The sequence below is a fragment of the Syngnathus scovelli genome, chromosome 19 (assembly GCF_024217435.2).
Source record: "Syngnathus scovelli strain Florida chromosome 19, RoL_Ssco_1.2, whole genome shotgun sequence".
In the NCBI taxonomy this organism is placed as follows: domain Eukaryota; kingdom Metazoa; phylum Chordata; class Actinopteri; order Syngnathiformes; family Syngnathidae; genus Syngnathus; species Syngnathus scovelli.
Window position 1 is genome coordinate 11,057,826 of NC_090865.1, and position 24,597 is coordinate 11,082,422.

General features: G+C 43.3%; 1 long non-coding RNA gene across 1 annotated transcript; it reads right to left on the bottom strand.

The window, feature by feature from the left end:
- Positions 1-1,796: 1,796 nt before the first annotated feature.
- On the bottom strand, positions 1,797-24,079 carry LOC137839711 (uncharacterized). Its single transcript, XR_011085824.1, has 2 exons — positions 23,458-24,079; positions 1,797-3,896 (listed from the first exon to the last, which is right to left on the bottom strand). It is a non-coding gene; the product is annotated as an uncharacterized lncRNA (long non-coding RNA).
- Positions 24,080-24,597: the final 518 nt, after the last annotated feature.

Consider the following 24,597-nt stretch of genomic DNA (forward strand, 5'->3'; position numbering starts at 1 on the left):
CAGATTATTTCAGATACACCGAAACCTGAAACAAAAAAACAAATGATGTCATTTTTGGGGCTCTGCAATTACTGCAGAGCATGGATCCCACATTATGCGGAAAAAACACAACCGCTGCTGGATATTGTGCATGGAGTTCCCATGACAATGACAGAAAAAATCATGTGGACACCAGTAGCGGATGATGCTTTTGTAGTGCTGAAACAGGCTCTGATAGAAACCACAACTCTTATCTTGCCAGACTACAATAAAACCTTTGTGCAAACAGCAGACTGCAGGAATGGTTTTATGACCTCAGTGTTGCTGCAGAGTCATGGCAGCAAACTAAGACCAATTGCATTTTATTCAAAAAAACTGGATCCAGTGGCTCTGTCTTTACCGGACTGTGTCCAAGCAGTATGCGCGGCGGCGCTTGCAGTGAGACAATCTGCAGATGTGGTGCTCTTTCACAAAATGGAGCTGCTGGTTCCACATGCTGTAGATGTGTTGCTGCTGCAAAGCAAAATGAACTTTTTGTCGCCAGCCAGACATCTGTCCTACACAGCTATACTTCTGTCACAACCACACATCGTGATAAAGAGGTGCACAATTCTTAACCCAGCAACGTTGATCCCGTTGCCAGGGGATGGAACACCACATAACTGTTTGGATGCTACAGAACATCTACAGCTGCCCAGAGAAGATTTAAGTGACACGCCACTTGACAAGGGGGAAAAGTGGTTTGTGGATGGATCATGTTCAAAGGATCCTAAAGGAAACAATCAAAGTGGTTATGCAATTGTGAAATTGCCAAACCAGATTGTTGAAGCAGAGAAGCTTCCATACACCAGGTCAGCACAGGCTGCTGAGCTGATTGCTCTAACAAGAGCTTGTCAATTAGCGGAAGATAAGGAAGTCAACTGTATACACAGACAGTCAGTATGCATTTTCTACTCTGTTCTATTTTGCGAAACAATGGGAGCGCAGAGGGATGACAACATCAACCGGTAAGCCGGTTACCCATGCCTCCTTGCTAAAAGAATTGTTGCAGGCCATTCTTTTACCTGCTAAACTAGCTGTGTGTAAATGTGCTGCTCACACCACTGGCAGAGATGAAGTCTCAAATGGAAACAGATTAGCAGACAAAATTGCAAAAGAAGCAGCTGCAGGGAGACATGGCCATGAATTTTTTTTAATGGGTTCAGAGGACACACAACTCATAGATAAGACTGTACTGACAGATATGCAGGGCAATGCTCCAATGGTGGAAAAACGAATGTGGACGACAAAAGGTGCAATAGTGGATACAGATAATATCCACCGCATCAATGACAAACCTGTTTTACCAAAATCACTTTTTAAGGCAGCAGCACTTGCGACACATGGGCCTTGCCATGTGTCGACAGGAGGGATGAAGTCCATCATAGATCAACAATTCACTACCTTTGGTTTAGATGCTTACTTAAAATTTTTTTGTAAAGCATGTCCTGTTTGTGTGAAACATAATCCACAAGGAAACATGAGACCTAAGAGAGGCTCATTTCCAAAACCCTCTTATCCATTTTAAATCATGCATATGGATTTTATTGAACTCACACAAAGTGGACCTTACAAATACTGCCTAGTGATGATTGATGCATTTTCAAAATGGGTGGAAGTAGTTCCATCTAAACGCGCAGATGCCTTAACAGTGGCAAAAGCTATCTGCAAAACCATCATACCAACTCATGGCATCCCCCAAACCATTTACAGTGACAATTGTTAGAGATTTGCTCACTCCAACTTATTTTGCAAGAACCACACGGTAGACAAGCAAGTTCTTTTAGACACCTGCAGGTGGAGAGATCACTCGCTCCAGGAATGAAATCTAAAAGTCTCCTCCCTGCAAGGGCATATTTATTAGGAGGAACAGAGTGGGGGTGGGAGTGGACAGGTTTGGTGAACCCCCGGCCTCTGATAAGATCAGAGCAGGGGGTGTTTTACACTATAGTGGGAAACAGACTCTGCATTGTGAGGGCCAGACGTGATTGATTTAATTATTACATTGTGAGGGCCAGACGTGGTTGATTTAATCATTACAGTCTACATTCCAACATAATCATAGGATCAAACTAACCTGAAAACCCTAACATCTCCCTCCTGATTTATCATATGATTATGCCACCCCAAACAACAACGATAAGCAAGAAAAAAAAAACATATATACGTATAATGAAGAAAGTAGAATGGTAAAAATAAAAACAACAAACAATGATAGCAACACTTTCCAGTGAAGATGAGGCATTACCTCAACACCCCAGATCAAACTTATTGTGTAAGCGAAAAACCTGCTGGCCAGATGTTATTAGCAGGAAAATTCGTACACGGTCCCTTTGCCTAAGACGACCAGAATGCCATCAATAAAAACAAAAACACAGAAACAGTACATCATTGTATCCATCACTTGCGAAGCATTTTCGATGGTCAAATCATCAAGTTTCTGTAAAACATGCTCAATAGAACAGCATCTACGCAATCCCCGCTTCATCATCGTCATCACATCCGTCATCTCTAAGGAGTTGTATATGAACCTGGGCTACAGTAGAGGACACAAACTTTGACACAGCAGACTTCAAACATGGGATAACGCAGGTCGTAAACAAGCACAACACCATCAGCACAACAAGCACAGGAGACAGCAATTTCAAAAGCAGTTGCCACCAGTTGCCAGAGAAAAACCACGAAAAGAAATCAAACTGATGTGGGACCTTGTCATTGGACATGGCCTGCTGTAAGTTCTTCAGTGAATTCATGGCGTCGTTGATGTGGGTGTCATTTTCTCCTGGTATGTATGTGCAACAGGAAGTCCCAATGATGTGGCACACACCACCTTGTGCTGCCGTCAACAAGTCCAGAACCATCCTGTTTTGCAAGACCATCAGTCTAATAGCCTGAATCTCTCTATTTTGTCCATCGTTGACTTGCAGTGAGAGATTCACAAAGGATTGAAAACGATAGTTCAGTGTCTCGATGAAGAGCGATAGTTTCCCAACCCCACTCTGGGGGAAGAGCGCAAGGACAACTTTGTCTCCGGCAGACCATACTTTATAGTCCTCTGGAACGTTCGCACCCCAGACAGGGTCATGAGGGTCAAAGGTTGCAACTGCTCTGCGTCGACGTCCAGTAGAGTTATGTGCTCCTGTCAACAAATGGTGTCGTATCCTGTAGGTGTGGTCTGTCACCCACACTGGTGCACACACTCCTGTCCAGTTGGCGGGCAGCATCGGATAAACCTTGTGACCACAAAGCCACCAGCCATTCTGTATGAAGTATGTTCCGTTCGATGGTGTGGCCATGTTGGTTGGAGAGCCCTCCCCACCTGAAATGGCTCTCTTATCTTGACACACAGCGGTGATGTCCAAAGCTCCCATCCAGTTTCCTCCTGGAGAGCAGTCGTCGTTAATGCATTTGTGCGTCCTGCAACCTTGGATGCAACATGTGTAGTCAGCAAGACTTGGAATGGTCCCTCCCGTCGTGGCTGGCCCAGTTCCTTCCTTTGATGACCTCGATGTAGACCCAGTCTCCCGGATTGATGGGGTTGTCGACCTGTGAGGAGGAAAGATCAAGCGGCAGTAAATTTGTCTTTGACACAGTTTGAGCGTCCTGATCATATAATCTGCCAAGGACTGCTCTTCATCTGTTGTTTGCAACTCTCGTAGTCAATTGTAGTGCCCATTTAACTGGCAAATAGGAATGTTTGCGGGAAGAGTTTGGACACTTTCTAATGATTCCCTTTAACCAAAAACTATTTATGACAGGGGCGTTCCCATTTATTGCCTCCTGGTTTAAAAGAGATTGTCTTATCCATGCCTTCTTTGTCCTCACACGCTCGCACCCACACAGGGTGTACACACACGCACACACACACACACACACATCTGCACGCACACACGCAGACAAAGAGATTCTAATCCATCTCTCATGTAGCTTCTCTTGACAGAATCTCCTATTGGTAACTGTATAGCAGACGTTTTAGCATTAAATCCCATACTCTGCTCTCTCACTTCTACTTTTCCATGTCGGTGCAGTCATAGGTGGCCCCTATTGCAGTCATTGTCTTGTTAACTGTTGCCTTGTGACTCCTATGCATGATTGTGTGAATGTTAAAAATTGAACGTACCTAACTTTCTGACCATCCAACCTCCACTGTGGTATAAAAAGAATTTACTATTGTATTGAGTAGGTACATCGAGCAACCTAGCTTCCTCCTGACTGCCAAATGTCCTGTTCTAAAATTTATATAACTCGACCTCTACGTTTTAAGCTTGATGAGCCAAAATATAAGATCTTGCTCTTGTTTCCTACCGTTTTAGCCTATTTGTTTTATCCAAATCCGTTCAATCTCTGATTATAATCTGTAGCCCTACGTATTTTTCAAATTTTTATTTATTTATTTATCAAATCTCCTCAGTTCTGTCAAACTCAGTGCACAATGAACCTCCCTTCCACTTTGAACCAAGCTTCACCAAATTTGGGAACACCGTAGCAAGGAGTGCGATTTGGTTGTCAGACACTCCAAGTCCATATCTTTTTGCCGCACTTCACCCTATCAAGTTGGTGTTCTTTTGTTGTTGCTTCAGAGCGACCCCATCCATCACTCTTGAATGAGTCCATTGTTCAAATGAGTCAATTTTCATCATTGTGAGTTCCTCCGCTTTTCACTGTCTTTTCCGTCCCCGAGGATGTTGTATTTCCTCCGGAGTGTACTTGTCCTCCTCCAAGCACAACAGCAGTCTTTTCTTGTCCTTCGCCAAAGGTCAAAGGTGCTTCAGAGCCAGGCACCATTTTGTGGTTGTTCACGGCTGCAGGCGAAGTCTCGGATTGGGTTTCAGGGACTCTGACACTGAGAATGACAAGCTGGGACGTAAAAACTTGTAAGACTATTTCCAAATGTAGCTGCTTCCATCAATTTGCTGGTAATGTTTATTTACCAAACTTCAAATTCTCCTAATAACAGCGGTCTCATTTTTATATCGTAAATCCTGCAACTCATCCTATTTTTGAGCTACATTTTATCTATAGTTCCAATTTAATCGGACAGTATGTTGTCTTCAGTATCATTATTGAAAATCAACTCATCGAGGTCTGCTTTCCACATCAAGCCCTGATCTGTATGTCTTGACCTCTCACATGTTATTATCATGCTTGCTCAAAAATGTGACTTAGAGTATGGTGCTGTGAATTCTCAATCTCCCCAATGAAATTGGATCCCACCTCGTAGTTCTTATCTTTCTCATGTTCCTGTTAGCCTGCAATTGTCCAAATCAAAAATGTTTTCTTTTAACTGTCTTTCTTTTGAACCTCTAAATCTCTCGTGTTGCTAAACTATCTACACCAGAACAAAAAAATTACCACAATATAACACCAAATGTATTCGAAAATTCATTGTCATAAAGTGTTGTATTATTACTATCTTCCACTATCTGTCCTAGTCCTACTCACTCCCCCCCTTCTGAGGCTTGGCAACGCCCATGCCTCACACCTTGACAAACTTTTTGGGAGAATGCGTTCTTTACTACATACGATTCCATCATCATTTAATTTGACTTTCTTTCCAAAACGCTTCTCAATTTCTCAGTTCACACATCTTCTACATGTGTTACTGGTTCTCCAGTTTTTTTTTTTCTAGTTAATTATCAATCCAAAAGCTATGTGTTTCTTTCTAACATTCAACCTGCTCAAAATCACTCTTTCATCAAAGTCGCTCTACTAATTTTCTATAGTAGCCACCAACAACTTCAACCATTCAACCTGTAATTTCTTTTCATTCAGGCTATCATTCATCAATGTTCATTTGCATCTCACACGCAGTCTCCAAAAAGGAGTCTTTCTATCACATTGGTCCCAATTCATCCAAGCTCACCACACAACATTCATATATCATTTTCAACTTAGCTTTCCTGGTAGAACAATCCACCAATTCAAAAAAAACTTAACTAAAACAAACAACTGGCAAATTAATCTGAATTTTTTCTTTGTTTTTAAATTTGAAGAACTCAATCTCTCAGATTTAGCTTGCATTTAGAATTTTGCATAATCTTATAACACAACCAATTAATTATTCCTATTAAATGTAGCATTGCAAAATCTTAAATTCACAATTTAGCTTCTTCCAATTCCTGAAAGCATGTTCTGTCATTTTTTTTTTTTTTTTCCGAATTTCTCATGTGGGCTCGACACTTTACATGCACTAGTGTGGATTAGTTTCTGCTTGCAAACAGATTTCTCTCTTTTTCCTCTCATTTTTATCTTTCAAAATCATTTCTGTTCTGCGGTGCAAATTGGATAGACCACAGTCTAGCAAATTTTTTTTTATACTAAAACTTTAGCCAATGTTCATCATTTTAACATATACGCACACACATGCACAGCTCTCGCATGCAAAAGGTAGGTCTCAGCCACAATGATTCGTCACAGGCTGGCCATTTCCTGTGGTCGATCATGAGCTGGTCCCTCCCATGCACACGAGGACAGCACATTCTAATTTTATTTATTTATCTTCTAGAAGCAAGTTGCATTTCTTTACCACTTGATTTGCATATTTTAACTTCAGTGTAACACAATTTGAGCTCTAGTCATTTGTAATTTGGGCATACAAACAGCATTGTCATACTTCTTGGATGGACAGGACTTCTAATAATCTAAAAAAAATTCTAATAATCTGACAATGACATGTTTTGCTGTCATATGGGCATCTATTCTTTCTTTCTCTGTATGAGCATAAGCGGTCAAAGAGGAGGAAGCTTGTCATGCTAAAAATGAGGCTTTTCCTCTTTTCCTTCCTCCACCCTTTGATTGATATTGTTTTGCAAAACGACACTCTCGTGCGAAGTGTCCTCGTCTCCCACAGTTCCAACAGTTGTCAGAATCTCGTGGGGGTTTTGAATTATATGGCGGCCTGCGACCTTGTTGGCCTCTACCTCTCCCTCTGCCTAGCTTGGACCCTTGGAAGAAGACTGTTGTATCTTCATCTAGTTCATCATCATCATTATCTAGATGAAATACATCAGAACTTTTGCCTTTTTTGATCACTTTTCCAGCATGTCTGGCCCATTGCATAGTTGTTGTCACACTTGCAACATCCGCTTCCACCAAATGTTTCCTCACCCAGTTGCCTATTTCAGGGCGGAAATTAGTGAGGAGCGCATTTTTAAGCTGTTGTTGATAAGCACTCTCAGCTGTATCATTGAATGGGATGCCACTATGCACCCTGAATTCTTTTTCAAATCTCAATTGAATGGCGGCCTCATCACTTTTCAACTTTCTATCTTTTGTCTTTTGGATTTGTTCTCTTCTTTCTTGTGAAGCTTTCAACCACACTCTAGCACTTCTACCACTTCTTCCACATTTCAAATTTCCTTGTACTCCATACATTTTCTTCCACTTCGGCATATATTGCATACAATTAAGAAATCTACTCGCCATGTACTTCTCATCTCCGTCAAGAGGCAGAGATTTACCGTTTTTATTTCCCATCTTAATTTTAGTAGCTTAAGGTTTTACAATTTTTTTTTCAATTTTTTTCTTTTTCTTTGAGGATCCTCAATGCAGGTTTAAATTGACCTTTCAACAAATCACTAGCCTGTATTATTGCCGTGGATCAATGCTAGAACTGCTTCTTAGTCAACTTATCCTACCAGTCACACACTCAATCACACAAACTATAGCGCTTTTTTAGGCCTATCCAGGGATGGGTGTAAAACCCTCCCAAACAGCTTTGGAAAAACGGACAAAAGAAAAAATCTACGCCCTTCTTCAATTAAGAAAAAGAAGCTCTGTTTTTCTTAGCCCGTTTCTTCCACTGGGACTTGAACCCAAGCTATTCTTTGGCTTGGAAAAACATACAAAGAAAAATCTACGCCCTTCTTTGATTAACAAAAAAGAAGCTCCGTGTTTCTTAGCACGTTCCTTCCACTGGGACTTTAACCCAAGCCAGATCCCTCAGCTCGGAAAAACAGACAAAGAAGAGTCTACACACTTCTTCGATGAACGAAAAAGAAGCTCTGCCTTTCTTAGCCTGTTTCTTCCACTGGGACTTGAACCCAAGCTATCTCCCGTGCACCTCTATGTGTTACGCGTTTAACAACACAACACAATTTCAAGAACTTACTTGTCCCCTGGTTCGTTGCACTGCCGGGTCCCGTCAATCCACCTCTGTCAGACGAAGGCAGACCTAAGATGCTGGCCCAGCGAAGAATTTCCTTCCCAGGTCTTTCTTTACCAGGTCCGGCTAGTGGACGCTGGCCCGTCGACGGTGTACAGCGCGTCGTCCTCCGTCAGCCAGATGATGGGTATGAGGGTCCCGGGTTTCGGCACCAAAATGTTAGAGATTTGCTCACTCCAACTTATTTTGCAAGAACCACACGGTAGACAAGCAAGTTCTTTTAGACACCTGCAGGTGGAGAGATCACTCGCTCCAGGAATGAAATCTAAAAGTCTCCTCCCTGCAAGGGCATATTTATTAGGAGGAACAGAGTGGGGGTGGGAGTGGACAGGTTTGGTGAACCCCCGGCCTCTGATAAGATCAGAGCAGGGGGTGTTTTACACTATAGTGGGAAACAGACTCTGCATTGTGAGGGCCAGACGTGATTGATTTAATTATTACATTGTGAGGGCCAGACGTGGTTGATTTAATCATTACAGTCTACATTCCAACATAATCATAGGATCAAACTAACCTGAAAACCCTAACAACAATGGTCCACACTTTGTGAACCAAGTTGTGCAGAACATGGCTGTACACCTTGGAATAACGTTAAAAAAACCACTGTGCTTGGCATCCTTCGAGCGCAGGCCTGGTTGAACGGGCAAACTTTACTATCAAAAGCAGGTTGAAAAAATGCATGGAAACAACAGGCAGACCTTGGCCAGAGTGCCTCGACTTAGTGAAGCTCTATATGAGAATTACTCCCACTTCCGAAGGACTAACACCTTTTGAAGTCATACATGGGAGACCATACAGACTACCAGTGTTCCCTGCAGATTTGCAAAAAGCAGACGAAGAACAGACCTTGGCAGATTATCTAATCAGGACGCTCAAACTGAAAGATGTGTCCAATGCAAATTTACTGCCGCCTGATCTCTCCCCCTGACAGGTGGACAACCCCATCAATCCAGGAGACTGGGTCTACATCAAGGTCATCAAAAGAAAGAACTGGGCCAGCCCGCGGTGGGAGGGACCATTTCAAGTTTTGCTTGCTACTCCCACGGCGGTTAAGATTTCTCAACGGCCCAGTTGGATTCACCTCAGCCACTGCAAGTTGCAGAGAGTGCTGGACCCCTAATTCGGAGTGGTGGGGAAGGCTAACTACAAAGGAGTCCCATCGTTTAGGGTGAGACGTCTCAATGTTGGTGAAGAATTCATCGATCCCCACTCCGCTAGGCGAGGGGATGTCCCGGTGTCTCTGCCATCCTAGTAGCAACGGGGCTCCATATGCCAGATGGATCCTCTGCTGCGTTGTGGTTGGAGTGTGCTATGGTCTATTGACTCATCTGAACAGACCAAATGACAATGTTGCCCGTGGAAAACGATGGTCGCATGATGAGAACTTTGAGGACTGGTCATGGGACCCCAGAAACCCATACGAAACCAACACTTGGTACCGGTATGTCAAGTTCACTGTGAGAGCTCACACACAGGAGGGGTGTTATGTGTGTTCGAAAACCCCCCTTCCTCCACACAAGTTCGCTTGGAGGCCAGAGCAATGAATGTCACTGAAGCAAAATGTATGGCATCCATGGGAGGAGTTGGATATCAGCACCGTGCCGTCACAGTCAAAGATGCCGGCCCTTACCGCCCTGGACTTGCTGACGGGGCCTGTGATCAGCTATTCTGGTCAAATCTCAATGTGACTGTTAGAGGACGAACAATACCACAAGTGGCCTACACAGAGAGACCAGCTGGAGTGAATTACACATGTTACATCCAAGGTAACAAGACCCACGTCTGCATTAACGACGACTGCTCTCCAGGAGGAAACTGGATGGGAGCTTTGGACATCACCGATGAGTGTCAAGATAAGAGAGCCATTTCAGGTGGTGAGGGCTCTCCAACGAACATGGCTACACCATCGAACGGAACATACTTCATACAGAATGGCTGGTGGCTTTGTGGTCACAAGGTTTATCCGATGCTGCCCGCCAACTGGACAGGAGTGTGTGCACCAGTGTGGGTGACGGACCACACCTACAGGATACGACATCATCAGCTGACAGGAGCACACAACTCTTCTGGACGTCGACGCAGAGCAGTTGCAACCTTTGACCCTCATGACCCTGTCTGGGGTGCGAACGTTCCAGAGGACCATAAAGTATGGTCCGTCGGAGACAAAGTTGTCCTTGCGCTCTTCCCTCAGATTGGGGTTGGGAAACTATCGCTCTTCATCGAGACACTGAACTATCGTTTTCAATCCTTGGTGAATCTCTCACTGCAAGTCAACGATGGACAAAATAGAGAGATTCAGGCTATTAGACTGATGGTCTTGCAAAACAGGATGGTTCTGGACTTGTTGACGGCAGCACAAGGTGGTGTGTGCCACATCATTGGGACTTCCTGTTGCACATACATACCAGGAGAAAATGACACCCACATAAACGACGCCATGAATTCGCTGAAGAACTTACAGCAGGCCATGTCTAATGACAAGGTCCCACATCAGTTTGATTTCTTTTCATGGCTATTCTCTGGCAACTGGTGGCAACTGCTTTTGAAATTGCTGTCTCCTGTGCTTGTTGTGCTGGTGGTGTTGTGCTTGTTTACGTCCTGCGTTATCCCATGTTTGAAGTCTGCTGTGTCGAAGTTTGTGTCCTCTACTATAGCCCAAGTTCATATACAACTTCTTAGAGATGACGGATGTGATGACGATAATGACACGTGGATTGCGTAGATGCTGTTCTGTTGAGCATGTTTTACAGAAACTTGATGATTTGACCATCGAAAATGCTTCGCAAGTGATGGATACAATGATGTACTGTTTCTGTGTTTTTGTTTTTTATTGATAGCATTCTGGTCGTCTTAAGCAAAGGGACCGTGTAAGAATTTTCCTGCTAATAACATCTGGCCGGCAGGTTTTTCGCTTACACAATAAGTTTGATCTTGGGGTATTGAGGTAATGCCTCATCTTCACTGGAAAGTGTTGCTATCATTGTTTGTTGTTTTATTTTTACTATTCATCTTTCTTCATTATACATGTATATATGTTTTTTACTTGTCTTTGTTGTTTGGGGTGGCATAATCATATGATAAAACAGGAGGGAGATGTTAGGGTTTTTCAAATTATCCTTATCGTATGATTATGTTGGAATGCAACCGGTAATAAATAACCTACCTTGTCTCATCCTACACAAGGTCGTAAAACATCCCCTGATATGTTTTGACTAGAGCACAAGGGTTTCCTTTTCAGTCACTCTCACCCCCACTCTGTTCCTCCTAATAAATATGCCCTTGCAGGAAGGAGACTTTTCAGATTTCATTCCTGTAGCGAGTGATCTCTCCACCTGCAGGTGTCTAAAAGAACTTGCCTTGTCTCCTGTGTGGTTCTTGCAAAATAAGTTGGAGTGAGCAAATCTCTAACAAACACTTAACACATAAATTGCTATGTCCTAATCCACACACTGGCGCACCTAACAATTTTGCAAGTTTGTTCTGTCAAAGAGAAGACCAGTAGATCAATCAGACCAAATTTACCAATTGTTTATTCCTGACAAAGCGCACTAATACAGGCCTGGGTCCCGGGTCCCTCACGCTAAAGCTCGTGCGTTTTTGTGACCACCAAAAGACGACACATTCTTCCGGGTTGCCCAGTTTTGAAGAAACACAATATGAATATTAAAGCATGCAAAATATTGTGAGATGATTGGTCGATGGTCATCTCCTCCCCGTCCAGGTGTCGCTGAGGTCAGGCGGTTGGGTTTTTCCCGCGAAGCCCGGCCACATAGACGTGCTGTTGTTCTCGCTTCTCACCGACCTTGAGGTGTTCTCGTCCGGTACTCCCTATCTGGGCCTATTCCACAACACTTCGAAGAAAACACGTTCATGCAGTTTGCCTGCACATTCTTCGCCACCCACCAATCCACACGAGCACTCCAATACTAGATATTAATATGATTATAAGTTTAACACAACCTTAAAAAATATGTTTGCAAACTCCCGAAAGCACATTTCCCTTTAGTGACAACACTACAATAGTTCATCAGAGCATAAAGCTACAACATGGTGTCAGAAGACGGAGTTACGGAGTAAGTCAAGGACTGTATTCAACACGTGTTAACCGAAGATTAGCGGCAAGCTAACGGGAGCTAACACAGCCGACATGGAGCAGTTCAAGCCACCGTCTCCGCTGATTCTCATGGGGAACCTCGCTGAAAACTGGCGCAGGTGGGAGCAGCGTTTTCAGCTCTATATGGTTGCTTCTGATGCAGTGGGTAAAAATGAGGAGGTCAAAATTGCCATCATGCTTCACACTGTCGGCGAGGAGGCGCTGGAAGTGTATAATACACTTACCATTACCCCAGAAAGAGAGGAAGCAATGATGGAGGAAGTTCCGGAGGCATTCAGAGACTACTGCAGTCCACAAAAGAATGTTGTTTTTGAATGCCATCAGTTTTGGTTGCACACAATGTCATCAGGAATATCGGTGGACAGATTCATCACAAAACTACGTCAAAAGAGCAAAAACTGTGAGTTTGGAAGACATGAAGATGACATGATAAGGGATAAATTGGTGTTCAGCATAAGTGATACACATCTGAAAGAGAGACTGTTACGTGATAATGCACTTACTTTACTTAGAGCAATGGAAACTGTTAGAGATTTGCTCACTCCAACTTATTTTGCAAGAACCACACGGGAGACAAGTAAGTCCTTTTGGACACCTGCAGGTGGAGAGTCCATTCGTCGCTGTCTGAACAGTGATAATCGAATGAAGTCTGAAAAGTCTCCTTCCTGCAAGGTCATATTTATTAGGAGGAACAGAGTGGGGGTGAGAGTGGATGTTAGATAAATTGTATATATATGTTATCATGCGTTCCCTAATGAGTACTTATTAATAAAGTTATTGCGCAGAATGCTTGCTGTTTCTTCTTGCAGACATCACCCAGTCCACAACAAGTCAAACGATGCTGTCTGGAGCTTCCTGACCTTCTACACATCTGGGAATCCAAGAAAGTTGTTGATGTCTGCACATGTCATTTTGTCTATGCACTCTTTTCACATGACTACTTTGTTTCCCATAACATTCACTTTTCGTTTCTCATGGGATCCTGTCTGCGACTTCTAGTTTCACATAGAATCTCGTTTCTTCTCTCATGAGACAAAGCCCACGCTTTCCCCCCCACCTATCAGGGCTAGTCTCACATTGTAGGTAGGGCATTCCTAAATAAAAAGAGAGGAGTGTAAACAAGACCTTGAGTGTATTTTGGATTGCTGTAAGTCTGGATGCACTCCTCGCGAGAAAAGACTCAACATTCTGTCTCACTGGTTTTGTCTGCTGATCCTTTTGCTGAATCTGAACCTAACAGATTTTTGGGGGCTCGTCCGGGATCTCAAAAGACCTATTTCGGGGTTCCGGCCGACTTTTCGACGCAGGACAAGTCCTTGGCCAAGGCATATAGATAGAGAAACCCTTTTCACGGGGCTGTCTCGATCAGTCGGTTGGACACCGGAGTGGTTGACGAGATCATCCGAGGAGAAGGCCCAGCAGACTGTGAGTACGAATCTTGATTCTGTTGAAGTAATGAGAGTGCAGTGACAAGAGGTCACTTAAAACCTTGACAATTCTAGACCCTATCAAGTGCAATTAGAAACAGTAAATTCCGCTGGGATGATGGAGTCCCCTGACTGATGAGTCAGTTAAATTCCATGGGAGAGCGGACCCATCTGTTTTCTAAAGAAGTACAGGTAATTTGGAGCAGTTAAATTCCGCTGAGGTGTCGTGGGCCTCCTAGTTAACCTTCCTAATGTGTTAGCTTTCTGCTGCCATCAGGGGTGTTTTTTTTTTTTTTTTAACTCTTGTTTAGCTGGTTTGGCTTCTTTATCCATGAAAAGATAGGTTTTATATCTACTTTGAGAAAAAGGCAAAAATAAGTTTTTCTTACGCAATAGGAAGGTTAAAGAGTTTAGATTTTGTAAAGATCCACGGGAGGGCGGACTCCCCCGCTAGCATGTGAGACGATAAGGATGCGCATTGTGTGTGTGTGTGTGTATGGTTTGACTGAGAGTGATCTCATTTGAGCTCTCCTTTATGTAAACAGTGGTTTTGTGTAAAAGCAGAGGAAATGAGACTTACCACTTATTGAATATTTTACCACTGTCCTGTGAATTAAATTGGCTTTAGGGAACTGTAGGTGCCTTTCGAATTGCCAACTCCAAAATTTAGAGAAATAAACCATGAAAAATCAAATAGCAAACAAAAGCCGCTACCCCGACATGAATTAAAATGCAAGCGGTCGACACCGAAAATATAAAATATCTTGGCAAATGCATATTTTGGACAGAGGGGATTGCATTATGTGACGTGGCAGTGGCGAGGCTCTCCGCACTTCAGTTGCTCCCCCCACCCTTGTTATCAGCTGGGAAGATTGTCATGTCTATGTTGTGGGCCCGTGTGTTTGTTTCTGTGTATGTTTGTCTTTGTGTATCAGTTCGTTATAAAGGTTGGAATTGCGTTAAATTGGTGCACGAAAGCGGTGTGCTAGACAATGGTTTATCAGATTTGCATTGTTAAATGTAAAAATTAGAAATGATAGAATAATCTGAGGGTTGTGGTCAGAAACTCGTCCAACGAGGAGAGTGCCCAGCCCTCATAAAAATGTGAGAGTAGGAGAGAACATACATTGTAGTATTGGATAAAATTAAATTATTGATTCGTTATGACATAAGACTATACAAGGACACATGTAAGGACAAGTCAAAGATTTGAATCACTTAGAGTTAAAAACAACATTGCAAGGGGGGCACTTTTTATCAAAAGGACACCAAGTAAAGTATTAAGTAGTGGGCATTCGTGATTGGGATTGAATTAAGGATAAACTTAGGTCAATGATTAGAAATCAATGGTGCTCTACACAAAAATGCTTAAATTTTAATGGGGAAATATTTGGAGTACTGACCCTCTCTCTGCACGTTGTTGGTTTACATAGGTCATGGGCCTAGTTTATTTGGTTTTGTTTGTGGTTTGGGTTTATTTTGTTTATTGTTAAGGTGTTCCTTGTTGTTCTCTTATCCCCTGCATTACAAATGCCTTCTTGATGCAGATAGGTTAACAGGCTGGGACTTTAGTGAGGAGATAATTTGTCGATTGATGGGGGTTAGTAATTGTCCAAATTCTAGTCACATGTTTTGAGGGACCACAGCAACAACATTATATTTAATTTCCAGGCCATTATTTGGTATGATATGACAGTGTCTAGCTAAGTAGACTGTTCTATCAAAAAATGTGAGAGTGAAGGAGGAGGTTTGATTTGTAATCTGACATTTGGGACCCATTTTGAAGAGCATAGATTGTTTTTGTTTGTTTATTTTTTAAGATATGTTTAACAGTTTATCTCGGTGCAGTAAGGATATAGAAATTTTGCAAGACTTAAAATTAAAAATTAAAAAGCAAAATTACATTCTCATTTTCCCAGATGTGAGGGAAATTGAAAGATAAGGAAGACGAAGAAAAGATAAAAAAAGAACTTGCTGTTGCACAGACAGGAAGATGATGACACAGTGTCAGCGCGAGCTCGCTTAAGAACCGCAGCTGAGAATGTGATGAATGAAAATGAGAAAAATGATCAAATTACAGAGACAGATGTTGTGGCACGGCAAAGCGAACCATCCTTTCCGTCTTTGTACCCCAAATTAAACAACTCATTGCTTCCTATAATTTGAGAGGTGATGAAGTACAACAGGTTTTCATGGCATCCTTAACCAAACATTGGGCAAGCGTTAAAGACACCTGGAATCCTTTTGATCTCCAGGGCCGTCCATTGGAATATAACGGGGTGCCATTACAAATACAAATTGACCAACTATTGCAGGATAAAAATAAAATTTCAACGTAGAGCAAGTTACACAGACATTGGCCGGACTAAACAAAAACAAGATAAGTTGTTTGAAGACTTTAGACACAGACCAGAAAGAGTGTTCAACTGATGTCTATGATCAACAACTCAAAAATGCTCTACATGCAAATTTGCGACCAGTATTATGTCGACAACGAATAAATTCGACAATTTTTTTCCCTATAAAATGGTGCCGTTTGGGTTTGAAGTACATAGTCGCTTCAAAGGAGGAAAAGCATGATTTAAGATACGCGATTGATCAATGAGAAGGCCCTTGTGCCAGGGGTGTCAAACTCATTTGTTCGCGGGCCGCGGTTTAGTCATGGCTTCTTTTGGAGGGCCGGTATGACTGTCACGTAGATGTGTGAGCGCCTCATATTGTGGGGGCTGCGGAACAAGCTGACGAGTACCTCGCTTTCAAATCAAACAAGTAAAAACTGGTCTGATATTTGAAATTTAACATATTACTAAAAGTGAAGATAATTTGCGATTCGAGTGATGGCACATGTATATGAAGCACAATTTGACACCTGTGCCTTATACAAAGGTAAAGTTGGATTGGAATTTGATGAAACGGATATGGACATCCACATATTCCATTAGAGTTTAAATTGCTTGCAATGTAATTGCGATTTAATTAACACCTGTGTGATTGATTGATTGATTGATTGATTGATTGATTGATTGATTGAGTGAGTGAGTGAGTGAGTGAGTGAGTGAGTGAGTGAGTGAGTGAGTGAGTGAGTGAGTGAGTGAGTGAGTGAGTGAGTGAGTGAGTGAGTGGCTTTTCTGTCGCCTGCACGTCATCTTTCCTGCATGGCTACGTTGCTGTCTCAGCCACATCTGACCGTTGAAAGATGCACGACACTCATTCCTGCCACTCTCATTCCCCTTCCTGACGACGGCGAATTCCATGATTGTGTCGATGCTGCCCAACAAGTTGCTAAGGCTCGGCCTGATTTGGAAAATACGCCTCTGCCAGGTGGTCATGTGGTTTTTGTTGATGGGTCTTCTAAGAAAAATGAATCTGGTGTGACCCTTGCTGGGTATGCCATTGTTACTGCCGACATGGTTTTGGAGGCTGCTAAACTGCCATCCAATATGTCTGCACAGGCCGCTGAGCTCATTGCTTTGACTGGGGCCTGCAAATTGTTTGTAAACCAATCCGTCACTATCTGGACTGATAGTCAGTATGCTTTTGCTACAGTACACGTGTTTGCTCAGCAGTGGAGCAACCGTGGCATGATAACTTCTGCAGGGAAGCCCGTCACCCATTCCACATTACTGACTCAACTTTTGGACGCTGTCCAGCTACCTTTAAAGGTAGCGGTTTGCAAGTGTGCTGCTCACACTGCGTGCTCTGATCCTGTTTCTCTCGGTAATGCTTTTGCTGACAAATCCGCGAAGGCCGCTGCAGAAGGCCTGCTCCATGTCCTCTCGTCTCTCACGGCTCATGATTCGATGTCACACATCCCCCCTGATGTGTTGCTTGACTTGCAGTCTCAGAGCCCCTCCCAGGAACGGCTCTCTTGGGAAAAACGGGGTGCAACTAAAAACACTGTTGGTCTTTTTGTGTGACCTTTGGGCAAACCTGTCTTGCCTCATAACTTGTTCAAATGGGCTGCTATTTCGAGTCATGGGGTCACCCATGTCTCGACGGGGGGTATGGTGAAACAAGTTGAAGCTATTTATACAACATACGGGTTTGCAGCTTTTTCAAAACAATTTTGCAGAGCGTGTTTGATCTGTGCTAAACATAACCCACAAGGCAATTTAAGACCTCAGAGAGGGAAATTCCCGACTCCATTGTATCCATTTCAGACAATACATATGGATTATATCCAATTACATAAATGTGAAGGGAAAGAATATTGTTTAGTCATAATAGACGCATTTTCTAAATGGGTAGAAACATTTCCTACCAAACATGCTGATGTACTCACGGTGGCAAAGGCCTTATGCAAAGACATCATTCCAAGATACGGTATTCCAGAAGAAATTTACAGCGACAATGGTCCACATTTTGTAAATCAGATCACATTGGGAGAATGTTCCACATAAATCTAAAGAACCGTTGTTCCTATCGTCCACAATCAGTTGTTGAGAGATCTAACGCGACTATAAAAAACAGATTAAAGAAATGTATGGAAGAAACCAAACGACCATGGACTCAGTGCTTAGACCTGGTCAAAATGTACATAAATATTACAAGTACAACAGGGCTAACTCCCTATGAAACAATGTTTGGAAGGCCTTACAGGCTTCCTCAGTTCAAGAACACATGGGAGATCCCCGAGGAAGCCACGTTAGCTGATTACATGAGAAAAATGTTGGAACGTCAAAAGAATCTAACCAATAACACTGATGATGAACCCATTTCTCCGCAGGAAGACCCCAAAGTGGTACCGGGAGACTGGGTCTTGATCAAGAGTATCAAGAGGAAGAATTGGCATTCACCCAAGTGGGAAGGTCCTTTTTTGGTACTACTCACGACACCTAATGCTTTGAAAATAGCCGAACGCAACACGTGGATTCATTTATCTCATTGTAAAAAGGTGATCTCTGCAGACCCAACCTAAAGTACGGAAGGTGAGCAAAGTCTGGTAATAGTGCCTGATCCTGGTGCCAAGATCCAGGGTTGACACGAAAGCTAGCAGAAGCCAATTTCCAAGACACCAACCCGAAGCTCAGGGTGTTGACTCTGAGGAGATCCAAAAACATGAGCATTAGAGAGTCATTTGGTGAGTGCTTTAATCAGGCTGTGGCCTGCGCTAAGTCTGCCATGTGTTTTTGGTTGCTTTTGCTGGTTTGTGTTACCATTGTGTTTTTTTCGGGGGTTATTTTATTTGGAGGGATAGAGTACCATGAGCCTCGAACATTCTTCTCTCAGGCGGCTACTAACGCTAATTCTAATCGATATGGCTCATGGGGAGAAATTGCTAGACATAAGCGCGACACTAAATCCCCTTTTGATCATGTTGTTTGTATTCCAGAAACCGTCCGCGTTCCAACTTGCGTACCATGGCTTTTGTCTTGGACTTACAATAACTCATTAATGTTTACTGTGGCTCCTAATACATCTTCTTCTATTATTTTACCTATGAAAAGTTGAAAGGTTTTGAAGTGGTCACCCCGCTCTCTGGTTCCAGTGAAGAGGCTGTGTTTGCTAAACGAGTAACTTTGAAGAATCAGGGCACAAGCCTCCTTTTGACTTTTACACTCCCTGATGGTCAAATTCGTCCTCCAAATGCCACCTTGTTTAACACTTCTTGTTGGGGTTTTCAACTGTGGGCTTGGTCCTCTGGAATCGATCCTCGCTTTCCTATTGCTATTTGCCTTAATAGAACAATGTCGGTCGCAGACCGTCCCGTTACAAATAATTACACCCTGTCAGCGGGAGCAAAAATCACAAGTACGCTCCTCACTGATGTAGACAGCTATTTTGTGGCCTCCACAGGGATAAGCGGTCATACCAACAACTGGCTTCTTATGGCTGAGCAGGCCGCAAAGATGGCTGACACCAGTTGCATTGCATGCATGGGTCCAAGACCTCTTTTGAAAATCATACCTGCGAATATAGGTCCTAAGTGTGCTGTTACTTTAATGTTAAGCCTATCCATTTCACCCACTCATGATTGTTTTAAATGGGATAAGGTTTACCCTGTTGCCTCTATGACAAAATATAAACCCCTTTTTTCGTCCGATGTAGCTAAGGGTAATTTTACATGTATTAGATTACCTGGTACCGGTGAGAAGCTCGGCGCCCTACCTACTCCATGGTGTGGGTCCATGACCAATGTCACTGCCCCTTTTTTGCCCATTGCTCGTAGTGATATTTGGTTTTGGTGTAATAGTAACAAACTTTATGATAGGTTGCCTTTAAACAGCTCTGGAATTTGCGCTTTGGTAACCCTATTGCTACCTGTTCATTTGATACCGATGTCCTCTTATGATCTAACATCTTTTGCTAAGTCCGTGGTTCCCGTATTCTGGCCGAGAACGAAACGAAACGCCGAATGGCGGGGCGCGGCTAATCCAACTTACATTGATGCCATTGGTGTTCCTAGAGGAGTACCGGATGAGTATAAGCTGGTTAATCAGATAGCAGCTGGTTTTGAATCCGCCCTGTGTTGGTGGTGTACTATTAACAAAAATGTTGACAGGATTAACTATGTCCATTACAACGTGCAGAGGCTTGGAAACTGGTCCGAGGCGGGTTTCAAGGCGGTCCACTCCCAACTGGCCGCTACTTCCCTCATGGCTTTCCAGAATCGAATGGCCCTTGACATGCTACTCTCAAAGGAGGGCGGTGTCTGCGCCGTGTTCGGTGAGCAATGTTGCACGTTTATTCCGAATAATACTGCAGCCGGCGGGAGCCTGTCCCAGGCCCTTGAGGGCCTGCGGACCTTGAACGGGAAGATGAAGGAGCACAGTGGGGTGAACACAGAGGTTTGGACCGACTGGTTGAACGTGTTCGGAAAATACCGCACCCTGGTTTCCTCTGCCCTGGTCTCCATAGCCGTTTTCTCTGCCATTTTGACCTTGTGTGGATGTTGTTGCATCCCTTGTCTCCGATCCCTAATTAACAGACTAATTACAACTGCTATCTCTCCACCAGCTGAGACTTTCCCGTTGCTCCAAAGGGATGACCTTTCGATCGACGCGGGTTCCTTCTCTAGTGACGACCCGGTCGGCGACTCTATTGTGGTAAACCTGTCCGGTTTGTTTCTTGACCCTAGCTTTGCTGATTATGACTCAGTTTCCTCCTGAGTGTAAGTTAGTTCTTGCGAAATGTGATCCCTTGGCTGAAAATCTTTTTGAAGTGGCCATATGGGTGATGAGTTGTTCTCCGGGAACTTATGATAAAACAGGGGGGAATTGTTAGATAAATTGTATATATATGTTATCATGCGTTCCCTAATGAGTACTTATTAATAAAGTTATTGCGCAGAATGCTTGCTGTTTCTTCTTGCAGACATCACCCAGTCCACAACAAGTCAAACAATGCTGTCTGGAGCTTCCTGACCTTCTACACATCTGGGAATCCAAGAAAGTTGTTGATGTCTGCACATGTCATTTTGTCTATGCACTCTTTTCACATGACTACTTTGTTTCCCATAACATTCACTTTTCGTTTCTCATGGGATCCTGTCTGCGACTTCTAGTTTCACATAGAATTTCGTTTCTTCTCTCATGAGACAAAGCCCACGCTTTCCCCCCCACCTATCAGGGGCTAGTCTCACATTGTAGGTAGGGCATTCCTAAATAAAAAGAAAGGAGTGTAAACAAGACCTTGAGTGTATTTTGGATTGCTGTAAGTCTGGATGCACTCCTCGCGAGAAAAGACTCAACTGCTGATCCTTTTGCTGAATCTGAACCTAACAGTGGACATGTTTGGTGAACCCCCAGCCTCTGGTAAGATCAGAGCAGGGGGTGTTTTACGATGTTGTGGGAAACAGAACAACTTTGATTGCTTCCTCTGCAGCTGGTCACTCAAGCAGAGGAAGCAACCACTTTAGTTTACTACGTTGTGAGAGCAAGACAAGATTGGTTAATCATTATAGTCTACATTCCAACATAATCCTATGATAAAGATAACCTGGAAAACCCTAACATCTCCCTCCTGTTTTATCATATGAGTATGTCACCCCAAACAACAAAGACAAGTAAGAAAAAACATATATATATATATATATATATATATATATATATATATATATGTATAATGAAGAAAGAAGAATAGTAAAAATAAAAACTGTGTAAGCGAAAAACCTGCTGGCCAGATGTTATTAGCAGGAAAATTCTTACACGGCCCCGTTGCCACAGGCGACCAGAATGATATGAATAATAAAAAATAAAAAATAAAACACAGAAACAGTACATCATTGTATCCATCACTTGCGAAGCATTTTCGATGGTCAAATCATCAAGTTTCTGTAAAACATGCTCAACAGAACAGCATCTACGCAATCCATGTTTCATCATCGTCATCACATCCGTCATCTCTAAGGAGTTGTATATGAACCTGGGCTACAGTAGAGGACACAAACTTCGACACAGCAGACTTCAAACATGGGATAACGCAGGTCGTAAACAAGCACAACACCATCAGCACAACAAGCACAGGAGACAGCAATTTCAACAGCAGTTGCCACCAGTTGCCAGAGAATAGCCATGAAAAGAAATCAAACTGATGCGGGACCTTGTCTTTAGACATGGCCTGCTGTAAGTTCTTCAGCGAATTCATGGCGTCGTTTATGTGGGTGTCATTTTCTCCTGGTATGTATGTGCAACAGGAAGTCCCAATGATGTGGCACACACCACCTTGTGCTGCCGTCAACAAGTCCAGAACCATCCTGTTTTGCAAGACCATCAGTCTAATAGCCTGAATCTCTCTATTTTGTCCATCGTTGACTTGCAGCGAGAGATTCACAAAGGATTGAAAACGATAGTTCAGTGTCTCGATGAAGAGCGATAGTTTCCCAACCCCAATCTGAGGGAAGAGCGCAAGGACAACTTTGTCTCCGGCAGACCATACTTTATGGTCCTCTGGAACGTTCGCACCCCAGACAGGGTCATGAGGGTCAAAGGTTGCAACTGCTCTGCGTCGACGTCCAGAAGAGTTGTGTGCTCCTGTCAGCAGATGATGTCGTATCCTGTAGGTGTGGTCTGTCACCCACACTGGTGCACACACTCCTGTCCAGTTGGCGGGCAGCATCGGATAAACCTTGTGACCACAAAGCCACCAGCCATTCTGTATGAAGTATGTTCCGTTCGATGGTGTAGCCATGTTGGTAGTAGAGCCCTTACACCTTGAAAACGGCTCTCTCATCCTGGCACACAGCGGTGATGTCCAAAGCTCCCATCCAGTTTCCTCCTGGAGAGCAGTCGTCGTTAATGCATTTGTGGGTCCTGCAACCTTGGGTGCAACATGTGTAGTCAGCAAGACTTGGAATGGTCCCTCCCGTCGTGGCTGGCCCAGTTCCTTCCTTTGATGACCTCGATGTAGACCCAGTCTCCTGGATTGATGGGGTTGTCGACCTGTGAGGAGGAAAGATCAGGCGGCAGTAAATTTGTCTTTGACACAGTTTGAGCGTCCTGATCATATAATCTGCCAAGGACTGCTCTTCATCTGTTGTTTGCAACTCTCGTAGTCAATTGTCATGCCCATTTAACTGGCAAATAGGAGTGTTTGCGGGAAGAGTTTTAACACTTCCTAATGATTCCCTTTAACCAAAAACTATTTATGACAGGGGCGTTCCCATTTATTGCCTCCTGGTTTAAAAGAGATTGTCTTACCCATGCCTTCTTTCTCCTCACACGCTCGCACCCACAGAGTGTGAACACACACACACACACACACACACACACACACACACACACACACACACACACACACACACACACACGCACCCACGCAGACAAAGAGATTCTAATCCATCTCTCATGTAGCTTCTCTTGATAGAATCTCCTATCGGTAAATGTATAGCAGACGTTTTAGCATATAATCCCATACTCTGCTCTCTCACTTCTACTTTTTCATGTCGGTGCAGTCGTAGGTGGCCCCTATTGCAGTCATTGTCTTGTTAACTGTCGCCTTGTGACTCCTATGCATGACTGTGTGAATGTCAAAAATTGAACGTACCTAACTTTCTGACCATCCAACCTCCACTGTGGTATAAAAAACCTTACTATTGTATTGAGTAGGTACATTGAGCAACCTAGCTTCCTCATGACTGCCAAATGTCCTGTTCTAAAATTTATATAACTCGACCTCTACGTTTTAAGCTTGATGAGCCAAAATATCAGATCTTGCTCTTGTTTCCTACCGTTTTAGCCTATTTGTTTTATCCAAATCCGTTCAATCTCTGATTATAATGCTTTTCTCTGGAGCCCTACGTATTTTTCAAATTTTTATTTATTTATTTATCAAATCTCCTCAGTTCTGTCAAACTCAGTGCACAATGAACCTCCCTTCCACTTTGAACCAAGCTTCACCAAATTTGGTAACGCCGTAGCAAGGACTGCGATTTGGTTGTCGGACACTCCAAGTCCATTTCTTTTTGCCGCACTTTACCCTCTCACGTTGGTGTTCTTTGGCTGTTGCTTCAGAGCGACCCCATCCATCACTCTTGAATGAGTCCATTGTTCAAATGAGTCAATTTTCATCATTGTGAGTTCCTCCGCTTTTCACTGTCTTTTCTCGTCCCCGAGGATGTTGTCTGTCCTCCGGAGTGTACTTGTCCTTCTCCAAGCACAACAGCAGTCTTTTCTTGTCCTTCGCCAAAGGTCAAAGGTGCTTCAGAGCCAGGCACCATTTAGTAGTTGTTCACGGGGCCAGGCGAAGACTCGGATTGGGTTTCAGGGGCCCTGACACTGAGAATGACAGGCTGGGACGTCAAACTTGTAAGACTATCTCCAAATGTAGCTGCTTCCATCAATTTGCTGGTAACATTTATTTACCAATTCTCCTAATAACAGCGGTCTCGTTTTTATATCGTAAATCCTGCAACTCATCCTATTTTTGAGCTACAT